At 39.6% G+C, this 7,074-nt stretch overlaps 1 pseudogene; it reads right to left on the bottom strand.

Moving 5' to 3' along the window:
- Positions 1–290: 290 nt before the first annotated feature.
- Positions 291–1,460, bottom strand: LOC127526045 (putative nuclease HARBI1; annotated as a pseudogene).
- Positions 1,461–7,074: the final 5,614 nt, after the last annotated feature.

Here is a 7,074-nt window from a genome sequence, read left to right as displayed (position 1 = left end):
ACTGAGGACAACCAAAATGAAGTTGCAGATGCAAATACTAGAAAAATAATTGGTAACAAAATTCTCTTATCTCTTTCCCATATGTATATGTGTATGCGTGAGTGTATACTTAATTATGTTCTCCTCCTTACAGGCCGAAGGGCCGTAATATACAATAAATAACTTTTGTGTGAAAACACTGTTGTCTTTTGCATTGAAAATATTGGGTCACAATTCTGTCTCTGGCAGCTCTGCCACTGGTTTGCTCAAGGTGCATTGGGTCAAGGTCATCATCAGGCTGCACCAAAACCTCAGGGGCTCTCTCTTTTGATGGTTGCTATGTTGTGTAAGACAGAGCATGCAACAATTATGTCACATGCTCTGTCAGGTGCAACCCTCATCCTTTTTAGACATTGAAATCTCTCCTTCAGGTGGCCAAAGGTCATTTGAATTCGTGCCCTTGCCCTAGACAGAGCTGTATTATATCGAGTTTGTGGCCCAGGGTTGGGTTTAGGAAACAGGGTCATTAGAAAATGCCTACAGGTATATCCCCTGTACCCAAGCAGGATTCCATCATGATGACCTGTGGAATATGTAAAAATTGTGAATACAAGACACACATCACCATGATTTATAATTAGATTATTACCTTCTTCAAATGTCCGATACAGGTGTGACTCCTTAAAAATTCTTGAGTCATGAACAGACCCTGGCCATTTAGCCTCCACATTTGATACAAGGTAGGATGCATCACAGATCATCTGAGAAGTTATAGCATGAAGGTCAAACAATTTTACTGTATGTCAACATGCCTATTGGCTATTTTCAACTCTTACAAAAAGTTACATTACCTGCACATTTATACTGTGGAAGCCTTTTCTGTTTATGTAATCTGGCTCATTTGGACCTGATGGGGCCTTTATTCAGATCTGCGTACAATCCAGTGCCCCAATCACATTTGGAAATCCTGGGTAATGAGAATGTTAGGCTGATTGTGAGATTCTTCATGGAACTGTGGGTGTTTTAGCCTGTGTATTACCTACCTGCAATGGCATGAAATGTCTCTTTTATTGTCTGCACATGCAGGTGTCCAGGAAACACTATGAAAACCCGAAGGAAATATTTCTGAGCAAAACAGACTTTATGAATTGCCTGGCAAACTGCACTTTTAGATAGATTTTCCACATCGCCTACAGTATATAAAAAAAAGTGCCGCTTGCAAAAAACCTCAAAGCAATGCCTACTGTCTGTGTGGTTGTGAGAGCCCGACTTCGCCGAGTTTGACTTCGAATATAAGGTGCTAATAAAACTTTGAGGTACAATATTCCCCCTCGGCTAAAGCGGTATCTTTCGAAAATAATTTCCTCCAGGAGCAATAAAGAATCTTGCCAATCGCGCAAAACCCTCTCTATATGAAATTCTCTTCTTATAATTTGTGCACCGATATCAAATGGTTGCTCATTCATGAACGGTGAAGCCATGACTGAATAAATTCCTTGCACGGGCACTGATTAAGTGTGTGAGCTAATCCTTGTTTACATCGAACAAACCTGCTCCGAGCAGGTTTGAGGATTTGGATGTGCTGCTACAACAACACATCCAGCAAGAGTATCAAAAAACCGACAGATCCAGGATCAGGCCAAATCGTCAACAATTACATCCGGCTAAATGAGTAATCCACGTACGAAAAATACCCCCCTGTTCGGTGAGTGGATTAATTTGTTATGCTTGGGGCTGTGCCTTCACTTACTAAAGCTGAGATGTACAGAAGGCCCAAGGAAAACTCAACAGACATGCTTGGTAATTACCATCAAGTACAAAGATGCTGTTGCACTTAATAATCAGTGGACAGCTAGCATTATCTTGATCACACAGGAGAGATATGAACATATTTGAGATGTGATATTCTCTCCAATTCTTAATATAAAGATACTGAGGTTCATTTCATAAACTGGATGCCCTCTTTAAGAGTCACTCCCTTTAAAACTAGAAGGCAAATGTTGAATCAAACAAGAACTTCTTAGATTTAAGAACTTTCTTTCATTTAATTGGTTAAATTACTATGCTGCTTTGATTCTGAATGCTCATTATACAATACACCTACTTTTGCTATACTAAACAGTCACGTAAAAATCTTTCAGCTGGTGGGCAAGCCCATTGGAGTGGAGGTTTTAACATTCACTGCAGCACACATACATGAAGAAACCTGAGAATGATACTGTAATTACCGTAGATACTCGCATATAAGTTGAAAAATTTATGCCTTAAAATTCATTCAAAAAAACAGGGTCGACTTATCCGCGGGGCAACACAATTGTCCATAGAATTTGGGTAATGACATTGTACACTCAATGCTTCACGGTGTTAAGTCACCGGTCATCTGCCGTTTCCCATGGTCTTTAAAATAATTATAAGCCAGCAATACTATTGCTAATTAGCTAGTTTTTTTCTAATTTCATTAAATAATTCTTTAAACTGTGAAATACTTGAATTTGAGCATTAGTTTTTGCAGGTTTTGGATAACAAACATACCATTAGCTGCCACGTGCAACCAGATTTGGAATCAAAAGAACCAAGGCAACGCACGCTATCAATGTGATGCAAGCGCAGCCCGTGATTCAAAAAATTTCTCTGCCTACCTGTTTGTCTCGTCTGACAGTAGCTGAAAAGCAGCATCAGGAGATGCAGCCTGTAGTAGTCCAGCAGCGGGTGATCTGTCGTGTCCAACAGCAAGCCATACTGTCTTGTGGAGTCCGGTAGCCAGTTCGGCTCCCACGGATCAATGTCTGTGTATTCCTCCCACGTGAACCTTGCCGTAGGTGCATCGGCTGCGCGAATGCGTTCAGATGGGAGCCGATCAGCTAGCGCGGCATCGGCTGGTGTCCGATCAGCTGATGCCGGCTTCTCACTCTCTTGCTCGATTCCTGATCACTGTTAATAAAATCCGATTCTGAAAAATCAGAGTCCGACTCAGCGATAATGTGCAAAACATCGTCTGCCGAGTGTTTTCTTTTCTGCACTCGCTTCGCTCCTTTGTGACATATCAATGCCATCTTGCCTTTGTTTACATTTGTTTACATTTCGCAACTCACGCACATGCAAGGATTAGTTGCTGAGTCAACGAGTCTAGCATTTCTCCAAGCACAGAGGGAATGCCTCTGACGTGACAGTGAGTTTTGTCGCCATTAATAGCTGATTGTCGCCCTCTATTTCTGATAGCTGTCAAGTTTTACCCTCGACTTATACGCGGGTCATAACAAATTTCATAATTTTCGGCTTAAAAATACACTCGACTTATCTGCGAGATCGACTAATACGCGAGTATCTACGGTAAGTGTTACACTGATTCAGCTCATGGAGGTATGACAAGAAAAGTAAAGCTCAAATGAATGACTCCATCATTATGCATAGGTTCTGTTCATCCACTACAACGATAGCCTTTGCCTCACCCAGCTTTCATCTCCAGGGGGCCTGGATATTTTTCATTGTTTTTCATCTGCTTGGATTTAAGCTTTGTACAGTCTCAGCTGCTTCAGTTTCTTACTCCATAAATGTCCTCTTCCAGCTGTGGAAAATAACAAATCCCTGACACCCTTTGCCCACATGCCTGGTACAATGTGCGATGATAGCCGAAAGTATTTAGTTTCTTTCTTAACACCAGTAGAGCATTCAGCACACAAGTAATGACTGTTTAAAAATTCAAAGACAACAGCTAGAAGATGATTACACTCGGAATAAAGATAACGACAGTATGCTGGGACTATTATTTTTGGCGCACGTTGAAAGATAATAGCATCAGAAGCATCTCTATCAGAGGACAGGAAAAAAAATAAAGACGTGAATAGCAACCAGCTTTATGTAGTGTTTTAGGAAAACATACTGTCAAATGTAATGTGCAAAACTCCACAATGATCAAAGGATTTCCTAGTGGCTTTGAAGGCTTAAAAGGAGAATTCAAATCAGCAAGGGGGGACTTTTAGAGCAGAGTTTCTATGGAAATTCAGAATGTTCACAAAATGCACCATGAAATACACCTGCATAACAAAATGCTGGCAATGTCCCCTAAGAGAACTAAAGAGTGCTGCTTAATTTCTCGGATTCTGCAGCATATAAACCACTGGTGAGTCCAATCTGTTTTTATTCTGTGTTTTAAAATGAGAGGTACAGTTTGTATCTATGGTTTTCTCTTTTTATTATTTTTTAAATAAAACCAGACAGGCAGAAATACGTAATTACACTAAATTAGGCTCTTCAAATGTGTATATATTTTATAATCCACCAGCAGTGAGTGAAATGCCAGTGCATCTAAAATCTTCTGTTCAGCATAAGGTGACAGAATGGAGCCAGCAGAAATATTTCTTAATCAAATGTCTAATGCAAGAGAGTTTTTACATCTCTGTTCATTTGCTAAGTAGATGTTTAAGAAAAGGATTTAAAGGATTAGCTTTGTTAAAAATCCCACCAGGACTACAAGCCATGCAGATGCCTTTTCTGTCAGTGATAAGATAAATGCGTAAGGATGCAGAATGCATACTTTGTGTTGGTGTGTTGATTTAGTGCCAATAAAGACTCAAGCATATATTAGCAAAAGAAAAGGAGACATGATCTGAGACTGCCTGATCCGCCATCCTGGGCTTGTTTTAATTGTGCAAATCCTTTGTTATGTGGAGGTGAGTAAATATTTGCTGCTGTCTGTTCAGTGGGAGATAAATCCCATGAATTTGTTTCCTGACAAATGAATTGAAAGCAATGGTTAATTTAGGAAGTGATTACTGCTCTACTGCACGCCCCTCTCTCGCCATCTCCCTAAAACCCTAAACCCCTGCCCTGCAATTATGCACACATGAAGACTTACTCAGCTACCGTCTGGAGCTCACGCTTTCTCTCAATTTGCACATGATTCTCAGTTTGCAAACATAAACAATCTTTGATATTCAAAAAAAGAAAAGAATCTTGATAAAAGCCATTTATAACTCATAAGAAAAGACCCTGCATTTCTATTGACACTGAACACGTTATATGATACTTTGCTTTTTGTATCATTATTACACCTGAGATGTATGCTGCTCTTTGTAGTTATTGGATTGTTTGATGCAAGTTTTGCTTTATAGCTTATAAAACAGTTTTGTTTAAGTGCAATATAAGGTTTACACTCATCTGTGTCAGAATCTTTGACATCTGCCGCTTTGCTACAGCCAACAGTCTGTGTTTCTCCTTTCCCTGATCAGCGTAATTGGAGATAATAAAAAAATGTAAATATGCAACATTGTGTTTATAAGTCTTAATATTACAGAATGTCTTGACGTGCTTAAATACACAGATACTTAATGCAGTTCAATCTTTGAGGGGTTTTCTGAGCACATAACACCACCACTCAGGGCCGGATTTTCCTATAGGCTAACTAGGCTTCAACCTAGAGCCTCAAGATCAAGAGGGGCCTACATTCAAATTGTTAGCAAAATTTTATTATCTCTCATGTAATTTACAAACTTAAAAATGGAAGGTGAAAGGGCCTCATAAGTGGAATAGCCTAGGGCCTCTTTTCATATAAATCCGGCCCTGCCACCACCAATAATGTATTTCTTGTATAGCCCAAAAATCACACAAGGAGTACCTCAGTGGACTTTAACAGGCTCTGTTTTTAACATCCCTCCAGCCATGACTCCCTAAATAAGAATAGCAGAGCACATACAGTGCATCCAGAAAGTATTCCCAGTGCATCACTTTTTACACATTTTGTTATATTACAGCCTTATTCCAAAATGGATTAAATTCATTTTTTTCCTCAGAATTCTGCACACAACACCCCATAATGACAACGTGAAAAAAGTTTACTTGAGGTTTTTGCAAATTTATTAAAAATAAAAAAACTGAGAAAGCACATGTACACATGTGTCTCCAAAGCCACCAGGGCGGTCGACCCCACGTGGTCTGGGGGAGGCGTAAGCCCTCCTCCGGTCCTCCTGGGCGTCCCGGCTGGATACTGCCCCCAGCCTCCTGTGGCAATACATAAAAATGGACCTTTATTATTAACAACTTACAAGTTTAAACCAACTTAAACCATTTCAGGTTATGTGAGGGGTCAGAGCCTATACTGGCTGGATAAGTAGTCAACCCATTGCAGAGGTCAGCCATCATTCACATGTGTGTAGCCAAAACTTGCCATTAACCAAACACATGTCTTTGTGATATAGGAAAAAAAAACTGTATTACCAGAAGAAAAACTCACACAGAAAAAATGTGAAAATGCCACCCTGGCAGTGACCAATCTGCTGGGTACAAACCTAGGACACCAGATCCTTGAAGCAGCAGCACCAACCACACCACAACAATACTGCCCTGCACATTCCTTTTCTTATTATTTTGTTTCTGTTTATTTTCAGTTTACCCTTTTTTTGTTTTATTTGCTGTGACAAACAACTTCCATTACGTATTCCACCTGATCTTTCCTGTCTAGCTCCTGGTACTGCTGGGGTAGGATGTGCCCCACTATATTCCAATAAGCTAATTTGGAAAATTAAATAGTTAAATTGCAAGCTTTTAAAAACCTTGGTAGCACTGTATGTATTAATAATACTTTTAAGTGTATGCCTGTATGTATTTTGTAGAATTCTTTAAAGCAGCAAAGAAAACATCAGCATTTTTATCAGAGGGTGGGATGGTAGAAAAGACTGTTTAAAAAAACGAGACATTGTATATTTAAAACGACAGGAGATAAAGGTCAACATCTTCCAGAAGGCCATTGGCATTACAAAAAACAGTCTGCAACACAATCCATGAGGTCCGGGCATGAGTGCAGCAATTAAAACACTCATGGGCACAATAAATTGCAATTGATGTCTTATATTTGGACAATATTTCTAATAATTAATCACTGTCTTCTCCACATTTCAGGCTTTTGCTGTGTGTTTCTGGAGGGAATTAATCTCTTTTCATTGTCTTTTTCCTCCCATTTGGGATTTTTGGCTTTATGTTTGTAACAACCATTTTGCTTGGGGTAACCCATGTTAGATGCATAACCAGCATACTTTAAGGTGCACTCACCAGCTGGATTTATCACTGAATTTGGACAAAGAAAGTAGAAGCATAGTTGGA

The sequence above is a fragment of the Erpetoichthys calabaricus genome, chromosome 16 (assembly GCF_900747795.2).
Source record: "Erpetoichthys calabaricus chromosome 16, fErpCal1.3, whole genome shotgun sequence".
Lineage (NCBI taxonomy): Eukaryota > Metazoa > Chordata > Cladistia > Polypteriformes > Polypteridae > Erpetoichthys > Erpetoichthys calabaricus.
The sequence above is the reverse complement of the archived record's forward strand: the minus strand, read 5'-3'. Positions and strand labels throughout refer to the sequence as shown.